Source organism: Rhinoraja longicauda, chromosome 18 (assembly GCF_053455715.1).
Source record: "Rhinoraja longicauda isolate Sanriku21f chromosome 18, sRhiLon1.1, whole genome shotgun sequence".
In the NCBI taxonomy this organism is placed as follows: Eukaryota; Metazoa; Chordata; class Chondrichthyes; order Rajiformes; family Arhynchobatidae; genus Rhinoraja; species Rhinoraja longicauda.
In genome coordinates, this window is record NC_135970.1 from 39,117,604 (window position 1) to 39,128,526 (window position 10,923).

Sequence of the window (10,923 nt, forward strand, 5' to 3'; positions counted from 1 at the left end):
GCGGGGAAAAAACACAGGTCATCGGTCAGCGATGAATGTGGGAGGCCTCTGGTTTTAGCTGCCATCCTTTCTGGCTGTGTTACATCGAAAACAGGCGCAGGAGGAGGCCATTTGGCCCTTCCAGCCAGCACCGCCATTCATTGTGATCTCTCTATCTCTGCCTTTCATTATTCTGTAAGTTTCGATGAGGTCCCCTGATAATTCAAGTTCTTCACCTTCAGTCCGAATAACACACATAATATTGGGTGAGCACATCAGATTTATTCCACCATGGGGTTCTTCCCATGAGGATCTCCAGACACAATACTAGTGTCTGAAAAGATCTCAACTGAGGAGAGGGAAAGAACAACTTTTCCACGATTTTTTATACAGAAAGGAAAAAGGGGTGCGACAGAAAAGGAATCGATGACCAATTACAATTCTAATACAATTCCCATGGTTACAGAGAAAACAAAATCATTAATACAGATCACATGTTCAGAAACGAAACCATTAATATAGGTCACATGCTTTCGGGGAACCCCCCCCCTTATCCTTCTAAACTCCAGCGAGTACAGGCCCAGTGCCGTCAAACGCTCATCTGATGTTGAACCACTCATTCCTGGGATCATTCTTGTAAAAACCTCCTCTGGACCCTCTCCAGAGGCAGCACATCCTTCCTCAGATATGGGGCCCATGTTTTCTCACAGTCTATGACTAGGTTCTCCTAACGATGGCACGGATGTGGGGGTATAAGTCTCATCCCAGACTCAATCGAAATAAACTGGCTTTAAAGCTTGTCTTTAAAACACATTGCCCTTTGGTCACACACAGACAGTTGCTGGAGTGTGAGATGGGATCGGCGGGGAGGGGAAGGGTCTTTGTGGTGGGAACCAGTTACAGTGGATTTGACCTTTGGAGTGTGGGATGAAACCCGAAGATCTCAGAGAAAACCCTCACGGGTCATGGTGGCGCAGCGGTAGAGTTGCTGCCTTACAGCGAATGCAGTGCCGGAGACTCAGGTTCGGTCCTGACTACGGGCGCCGTCTGTACGGAGTTTGTACGTTCTCCCCGTGACCTGCGTGGGTTTTCTCCGAGATCTTCGGTTTCCTCCCACACTCCAAAGACGTACAGGTAATTACGTTAATTGACTGGGCAAATGTTTTTTTTAAATTGTCCCTAGTGTGTGTAGGATAGTGTTAATGTGCGGGGATCGCTGGGCGGCGCGGACTCGGTGGGCCGAAGGGCCTGTTTCCGCGCTGTATCTCTAAATCTAAATCTAGAACGTGCAAACTCCGCACAGACAAGCGCCAGTAGTCGGGATGGAACCCGGGTCCCTGCCGCTGTTTCCCGATCATCTCGTTGCAGGAAATTCCTATTCATCCTGACCTGGATTGGTCAGGGATGGATCTCTGAGACAGAGAGACAACGGTGTGATCAAAGAGAGGAAAGAAATCTACGCAATGCAAGCGAGCTGAAGATGAAGGATTACAAGCCATCAGCACCGGAGATTGAGTTTAAATTGCTCCTGCGATAAGTAAATCGACAAACAGAAGATGGTTGGAGTTATTGTTTTCCAAGGCCACTCACTGCTGGTTCAATGTTTTAACCTGAAATGAACATATTAGGTCGAAAGCAAATCAAAATAAAGGGCCGATGCTGGAAACATAGAAACATAGAAAATAGGTGTAGGAGTAGGCCTTGCGGCCCTTAAAGCCAGCACCGCCATTCAATGTGATCATGGCTGATCATCCAAAATCAGTACCCCGTTCCTGCTTTCTCCCCATATCCCTTGATTCCGTTAGCCCAAAGAGCTAAATCTAACTCTCTCTTGAAAATATCCACTGAATTGGCCTCAATAGACAATAGACAATAGACAATAGGCAATAGGCGCAGGAGGAGGCCATTCGGCCCTTCGAGCCAGCACCGCCATTCAATGTGATCATGGCTGATCATTCTCAATCAGTACCCCGTTCCTGCCTTCTCCCCATACCCCCTGACTCCGCTATCCTTAAGAGCTCTATCCAGCTCTCTCTTGAATGCATTCAGAGAATTGGCCTCCACTGCCTTCTGAGGCAGAGAATTCCACAGATTCACAACTCTCTAACTGAAAAAGTTTTTCCTCATCTCCGTTCTAAATGGCCTACCCCTTATTCTTAAACTGAGTCCCCCTGGGTCTGGGCTCCCCCAACATTGGGAATATTTTTCCTGCCTCTAGCCTGTCCAATCCCTGAAGAATTTTATAATCTGACACTCAAACAAACATGGCTGGAAATGCTCAGCAGGGGCGGCATGCTGGCACTGTGGGTAGAGCTGCTGCCTCACGGTGCCAGAGACCTGGGTTCCATCCTGGGCTCAGGTGGACTTTGCATGTACTGCCCGCTGCACGGTGGCACAGCGGTAAAGTCGCTGCCTTACAGCGCTTGCAGCGGCAGAGACCCGGGTTCGATCCCGACTACGGGCGCTGTCTGTACGGAGTTTGTACGTTCTCCCCGTGACCGCGTGGGTTTTCTCCGAGATCAGTTTCCTCCCACACTCCAACGACGTACAGGTTTGTACGTTAATTGGCTTAGTATAAGTGTAAATTGTCCCCAGTGTGTGTAGGATAGTGTTAAAGTGCGGTGATCGCCGGTTGGTGCGGACTCGGTGGGCCGAAGGATTTGATTCCGCGCTGTATCTCTAATCTAAACTAAACTAAAACTGTGTATGCATTGGTTTCCTTAGGGTGCTTACATCCCTAAGAAGGGTCTCGACCCGGCACGTCACCCATTCGTTCTCTCCTGAGATGCTGCCTGACCCGCTGTGTTACTCCAGAATTTTGTGTCCACATCCCTAAGTAAGGGTTAATAGGTTTATTGACCCAAGTGTGTGAAAGGTGGCCTGGGTTAAAGGCCTGTACGGTGGATGTGGAGAGGATGTTTGTACAATTGGGAGAGTCTTAGAAAGAAGCTGAGAATGAATTTCTTTAGTCAGAGGGTGGTGAATCTGTGGAATTCATTGCCACAAACGGCTGTGGAGGCCAAGCCAATGGGTATTTTTAAGGCGGAGATTGACAGATTCTTGATTAGTACGGGTGTTAGGGGTTATGGGGAGAAGGCAGGAGAATGGGGATAAGAGGGAGAGATAGACCAGCCATGATTGAATGACGGGGAGACTTGATGGGCCGAATGGCCTTATTCTGCTCCTATAACTCATGAACATGAATATAGAATTAATGTGAACGGGTGGTCGACGGTCAGTGTGGACCCGATGGGCTGAAAGGCCTCTTTCCATGCTGTATCTCAAACTAAGCTAAACTAAATCAGGTAGCCTCTGTGGAAAAGAAGCAGAGGTCCCGTTTCAGGTTGAAGACTCTGCTCTTTCTACAGTGGTTGCCTGATGTTTCCAGCATCTACTGATTTAATCAGGTCATAAGATCATAGGTGAAAGGAGCAGAAATAGGCCATTCGGCCCATCAATCAATCATGGATGATCTGTCCCTCCCTCCTAACCCCATTCTCCTGCCTTCTCCCCACAACCCCTGACACCCGTACTAATCAAGAATCTATCTATCTCTGCCTTAAAAAATATCCATTGGCTTGGCCTCCACTGCCTTCTGTGGCAGTGAATTCCCCAACCCTCTGACGAAAGAAATTCCTCCTCATCTCCTTCCTAAAGGAACATCCTTTAATTCTGAGGCTGTGACCTCTGGTCCTAGACTCTCCCACTAGTGGAAACATCCTCTCCACATCACAGAGCAATCACAGAGCAATGTATTTTCATCGACGTTAGAACCTTTCAACAACACATTTTCTGCAAATAAAACGAAGGTCACTATTGTAGCTTTAGTTGGGTTTTTTCTTTTTTTTAAGTACGTTACATAAATATGTAAATTAACAAAAATATTCTATGCTTAAAAAAGGATTAAAATCAGAGCACGGGTAAAATTTCAATTCATTGACTATGAATACGTAGCAGGTGATATATCTAATGTGTGTGTTTCTGTGCAACCTTGGTCCACATGGTTACATGTGTTAAAGAGGGCGTGCGATTCTGAGTATTCGTATTTGTGTGGATCAGTTTTCGTGCATGTGTTAGTATAAGTGTGCGTGAGTTTTAATGTGTGCACTATAATGACGGTGATATTCTAGTGGCCAGAGATCCTAGGGTGACGGAGGAACTGAAGGAAATTCACATTAGGCAGGAAATGGTGTTGGGTAGACTGATGGGACTGAAGGCTGACAAATCCCCAGGGCCTGATGGTCTGCATCCCAGGGTACTTAAGGAGGTGGCTCTAGAAATCATGGACACATTGGTGATCATTTTCCAATGTTCTATAGATTCAGGATCAGTTCCTGTGGATTGGAGGGTAACTAATGTTATCCCACTTTTTAAGAAAGGAGGGGGAGAGAAAACAGGAAATTATAGACCAGTTAGTCTGACATCAGTGGTGGGGAAGATGCTGGAGTCAATAATAAAAGACGAAATTGCGGAGCATTTGGATAGTAGTAACAGGATCGTTCTGAGTCAGCATGGATTTACGAAGGGGAAATCATGCTTGACTAATTTTCTGGAATTCTTTGAGGATGTAACTAGGAAAATTGACATTGAATGGCGGTGCAGGCTCGAAGGGCCGAATGGCCTCCTCCTGCACCTATTGTCTATTGTCTATTGTCTATTGGATGTGGTATACCTTGACTTTCAGAAAGCCTTCGACAAGGTCCCACATAGGAGATTAGTGGGCAAAATTAGAGCACATGGTATTGGGGGTAGGGTACTGACATGGATAGAAAATTGGTTGGCAGACAGAAAGCAGAGAGTGGGGATAAATGGGTCCCTTTCAGAATGGCAGGCAGTGACTAGTGGGGTACCGCAAGGCTCGGTGCTGGGACCACAGCTATTTACAATATACATTAATGTCTTGGATGAAGGGATTAAAAGTAACATTAGCAAATTTGCAGATGACACAAAGCTGGGTGGCAGTGTGAACTGTGAGGAAGATGCTATGAGGTTGCAGGGTGACTTGGACAGGTTGTGTGAGTGGGCGGATGCATGGCAGATGCAGTTTAATGTGGATAAGTGTGAGGTTATCCACTTTGGTGGTAAGAATAGGAAGGAAGATTATTATTTGAATGGTGTCAAGTTAGGAAAAGGGAACGTATAACGAGATCTGGGTGTCCTAGTGCATCAGTCACTGAAAGGAAGCATGCAGGTACAGCAGGCAGTGAAGAAAGCCAATGGAATGTTGGCCTTCATAACAAGAGGAGTTGAGTATAGGAGCAAAGAGGCCCTTCTACAGTTGTACAGGGCCCTAGTGAGACCGCACCTGGAGTACTGTGTGCAGTTTTGGTCTCCAAATTTGAGGAAGGATATTCTTGCTATTGAGGGCGTGCAGCGTAGGTTTACTAGGTTAATTCCCGGAATGGCGGGACTGAAATTCTGAAAGACTGGAGCGACTAGGCTTGTATACACTGGAATTTAAAAGGATGAGAGGGGATCTTATCGAAACGTATAAGATTATTAAGGGGTTGGACACGTTAGAGGCAGGAAACATGTTCCCAATGTTGGGGGAGTCCAGAATCAGGGGCCACAGTTTAAGAATAAGGGGTAGGCCATTTGGAACAGAAATTAGGAAAAACATTTTCAGTCAGAGAGTTGTGAATCTGTGGAATTCTCTGCCTCAGAAGGCAGTGGAGGCCAATTCTCGGAATTCTTCTTGCATCTAGCTTGTCCAGTCCTTTAATAATTTTATATGTTTTTATAAGATCCCCTCTCATCCTTCTAAACTCCAGTGGATGGAGAGAGAGGGGAAGCAAGGGTTACTTGAAGCAGGGTGGTCTTTACAGAATTATGGGCCCCGGGCAAAGCAGTATACTGGGGCCCCTACGACAACTACTCACAGGAATAAAAATGTAAATGGTCGATAAAATTAAACATATATTTATTTTATTGGCACTTCCAACAAAAGCACTTGGCGATGGACTTAGGGTGCTACATTGTTGCGAAAATCACTTACAGATCGCTGTGAGAAGCACTTAGGGATGGAAAATGTTGCGAAAAAAACACTTAGTGACCGAAAATGTTGCGAAAAAAGCACTTATTGAACCTACATTTTTAAAGTAGTATTTATTTATTGCAAGTCACTTAACATACACAGATCAGCATGGGGCCCCTATGCTCGTGGGGCCCCGGGCAAGTGCCCATCAGGCCCATGCGTTAAGACGGCCCTGACTTGAAGTTAGGGAAGTCAATGTTCGTGCCGCTGGGGTGTAATCTGCCAGCTTCCAAGTTGTGCTGTGTTAAATTCATTCATAAGCTCTAACCGAAGCAAACAATAATCATTGCAAATGCCATGCTCACCAGAATGCACTGGCGTGTGGCTTTGACAGGCTGAATTTCTGTTTAGACTGTTAGCTGCAACAAAGACAAAGGGTGCTTGGCATTTCCCTGCCTTGATCCGTGCTTTAGGGTTTTCCACTTGCAACAAAATTAGGGGGGAAATGGGGTAACGGTGAAATTAGCGGGCACCCCAAAGATGATACAAACAAACGCACGCTGGGTGTGACACAAACGCACGCTGCGTGCGACACAAACGCACGCTGCGTGCGACACAAACGCACGCTGCGTGCGACACAAACGCACGCTGCGTGCGACACAAACGCACGCTGCGTGCGACACAAACGCACGCTGCGTGCGACACAAACGCACGCTGCGTGCGACACAAACGCACGCTGTGTGTGACACAAACGCTGCTTCAGCTGCGACGAGGCACAGCTTTTTCTTGTGTGAATTTGGAGGAGTATTTAACCGCAGCTCGAGCACGAAAGCTTGGGAAAGGAATATGTGGATAGGCAGGTTCTCTGCCTAATTAAATCCCGCCACCCACAGAGACTGAAATAGTTCTTCTGCCCCACACAAAGCTGATGGAACATGGTGCGAGCAGGCAAACAGAGTGCAGCCGGTGAACAGAGTGAACACCGTTACACTTGTACCTGGCAGAACGCCCCCCTGTGCAGCCTCTCATATGGGCGTTCACACCACCTGGCACCATCTCAAACCAACCCTACACACACAATGCTGGAGTAACTCGGCGGGACAGGCAGCATCTCTGGAGAGACTGCGAGTCGGGGGGTGGGGGGGGGGTGGGAGACTGGAGGTATGAAAAGGTTCAGAACAAATCAGAGAGGGGAGGGGGAGGAGGAGGGGGGGGGGGGAGGGGGAGGAGGGGGAGGGGGGAGGGAGAGGAGATGAACAGGGAAAGGTGGAGCCCACAATGGTCCATTGTTTGCTGTGGGAGAGGTGATAACAAAGGGATATCGAAGAATGCAAATAGTGGGAACTGGCGGGACCACTAGGGTGGGGAGGGGGCAGAGTGATGGAATAAGGAGGTGCTTAAAATTAGAGAGATCAAGAATAATGCAGCTGGGTCTTAAGCTGCCCAAGCGGAATATGAGGCACTGTTCCTCCAAGTTGGCGTGTGGCCACACTCTGACAGTGGAGGAGGCCCAGGACGGAGGAGGTCAGTGTGGGAATGGGGAGGGGAATTAAAATGCTTGGCCAGCGGGAGATCGCGTAGGCCAAGGCGGGCTGAGTGCAAGTGTTCAGCCATACGATCGCACAGCCTGCGCTTGGAACCTTGTCACCATTGCGAGGGGCCATCTGCAACACTTAGAGAGTCCACCATTTTGAATTCCACCATTTCCTAATGACGTCATGGAGACGTACAGCATGACAAGAGGCCCATCGCCCAACTCATTCATGCTGACCAAACTGCTCCAACCAAGCTAATCCCATTTCCCCGTGTTTGTCCCAGAACCTACTAAACCTTTCCTATCGCCCAAGTGTCTTTTAGACGGGAGATACGGCGTGGAAACAGGCCCTTCGGCCCACTGAGTCCATGCCGACCCTTACGCTAGCACTATCGATATATTAGGGACGATTTACATAAGCCAATTAACCTGCAACCTTGCACGTCTCTGGAGTGTGGGAGGAAGCCGGAGCACCTGGAGAAAACCCACGTGGTCACAGGGAAAATGTAAAAACTCCTCACACACAGCGCCCGTGGTCAGGATCGAACTGATCGACAGAGAGACAGAGAGAGAGACAGAGAGAGAGACAGAGAGAGAGACAGAGAGACAAAGACAGAGAGACAGACAGAGACAGAGACAGAGAAGAGAGAGAGAGAGGGAAGAGAGAGAGAGAGAGAGAGAAGAGAGAGAGAGAGAGAGAGAGAGAGATGAGAGAGAGAGAGAGAGAAGAGAGAGAGAGAGAGAGAGAGAGAGAGAGAGAGAGAGAGAGAGTGAGAGAGAGAGAGAGAGAGAGAGAGAGAGAGAGAGAGAGAGAGAGAGAGAGAGAGAGAGAGAGAGAGAGAGAGAGAGTAAAAAGAGAATCTCTGTGAATGGAGAGACTCAGAGTATGAATCACCAACCACACACAGAATCACTGCAGTGAATCTCAATTTTCAATGAACACAAATGGCAGAAGGTAATCTTCAATAGCCTGGTACCTAACCTTGAAGATGTCCAAGGCAATTAGAGAAACGTCACCAGTTATTGGGGGAGGAAGGTATTTTCACCCAACTACATCACCACAAAAGTGGTTTTGAGGAAAACGTGTAAAATGGGAACATATTTCATGAATTTGAAGTCGAGATTGAAGAAGGAATCAAGGATTATTGTGGATGTGGTGCGATTCTCTTCCATTATAATCTTTGAGCGGATGCAATGGTACAGATAATGTTGCCAGTTCACCCAGTCTAGCTTCAGTGGTGATTGTGGTAGAGGGACCTGTTTCAGGATTCATGGGTGGGATCATGTCGGACTTCTGCCCTGCTCCTCAGACCTCTGTCCTGAGACTTATTTTTCCTTTACACGGATTGCAAGGTATGGACAATGTCCAGGAGATTGGGCCCAGGTGTGGGCCATGAGAATCATTCAGAGGGACAAAAAGAATAGTCTTGACCCGAAACGTCACCCATTCCGTCTCTCCAGAGATGCTGCCTGACCCGCTGAGTTACTCCAGCATTTTGTGTCCACCGAATGAGGATCCATGTTGAGTTGAGGGGGGTATGGGGAGAAGGCAGGAACGGGGTACTGATTGAGAATGATCAGCCATGATCACGTTGAATGGCGGTGCTGGCTCGAAGGGCCGAATGGCCTCCTCCTGCACCTATTGTCTATTGTCTATTGTCTATTGTCTATTGTCTATTGTCTGTTGTCTATTGAGTTTAGAAACACAGTGTGGAAGAGGACCCTTCTGCCCACTAACTCCACGCCAACCATCAATCACCTGTCCACTAGATCCACGTTGTCCCACTTTCCCATCCTGCACACTAGGGGGCAATTTGCAGAAACCAATTAACCTACAAACGTCTTTAGGATGTAGGAGGAAACTGAAGCGCCTACGGAAAGCCCACCGTGGTCACAGGGAGGGCGTGCAAACTCCGCGCAGACAGCAGCTGAGGTCAGGGGTCAGGGTCGAACCGGGCACTCTGTCGCTGTGGACCAGCAGCTCAACCAGTGCACCACTGTGTCGCTCGACGGTAGATCTACCCAAATGGTACTCCTTGGAACCGATGTTTCAGCAACTAGGTCGCCAGGATATCTGCACCATTCTTTCCTCACTCATCTTGGTTCTGCCCCCTTTATAGTTTAGTTTAGAGATAAAGCGCGGAAACAGGCCCTTTGGGTCCGCGCCGACCAGCGATCCCCATGCACTAACACTATCCTACACGCACTAGGGACAATTTATACATATACCAAGCCAATTAACCTACAAACCTGTACGTCTTTGGAAGTGTTGGAAAATTTATTATAATTTTTAACGCAACATCCAAAAAAAAGTGAATTAAAAATGTGTCGGTGTATTAAAGCAATATTCAATAATCTAAAAATTGTGTTAATCGGGGAGCGCCCATGTCCCGAATTTTGCTGGATAACGGCGTTTTACTGTAAATATTTCATTCTGCCAGACTGATGCAGTTCACACAAATGCTTTTTTTTTGGCTTACTGTGCTCTCACGGTTCTTTAAATAGTGGAAGCACTTTACCCTAATGGGAACTGACTGAAACTGTCCGAAATCTGTTCATATTGCCGTGTGACATGGCAATGCGACACATTCGACGGTGGAGTAAATAAGATTGCCAGGTCCTCCTGCATCTCCCCAAAGGCAGACGCAGTAAACATTGAAGACAGTAAATAACAAGCGCACACGGTGGCGCAGCGGTTGGGTTGCTGCCTCATGGCGCCAGAGACCCCCGGTTCGATTCTGACTACAGGTGCTGTCCGTATAGAGTTTGTACGTCTTTCCCCCACATGACCCTGCGCCGGGTGCTCCGGTTTCCTCCCACACTCCAAAGACGTGCAGGTTTGTCGGTTAATTGGCTTCAGTAAAATTGGAAATTGTCCCGAGTGTGCAGGATAGTGTTAGTGATAGTGCTGGCTGGCACGGACTTGGTGGGCCGAAAGGCATGGTTCTACAAGTCTAAAATCTGAATGTGGCATCCAAAGGCAAAAGTTGATACTGGTCACCAATAGACAATAGACAATAGGTGCAGAAGGAGGCCATTCGGCCCTTCGAGCCAGCACCGCCATTCAATGTGATCATGGCTGATCATTCTCAATCAGTACCCCATTCCTGCCTTCTCCCCATACCCCCTGACTCCGCTATCCTTAAGAGCTCTATCCAGCTCTCTCTTGAATGTATTCAGAGAATTGGCCTCCACTGCCTTCTGAGGCAGAGAATTCCACAGATTCACAACTCTCTGACTGAAAAAGTTTTTCCTCATCTCTGTTCTAAATGGCCTACCCCTTACTCTTAAACTGTGGCCCCTGGTTCTGGACTCCCCCAACATTGGGAATATGTTTCCTGCCTCTAACGTGTCCAACCCCTTAATAATCTTATACGTTTCGATAAGATCCCCTCTCATCCTTCTAAATTCCAGTGTATACAAGCCCAGTCGCCTC

General features: G+C 47.7%; 1 protein-coding gene across 1 annotated transcript in view; it reads right to left on the reverse strand.

Moving 5' to 3' along the window:
- Positions 1–10,923, reverse strand: part of LOC144602429 (SH3 and multiple ankyrin repeat domains protein 2-like) — a 248,815-nt gene that overhangs the window by 197,893 nt on the left and 39,999 nt on the right.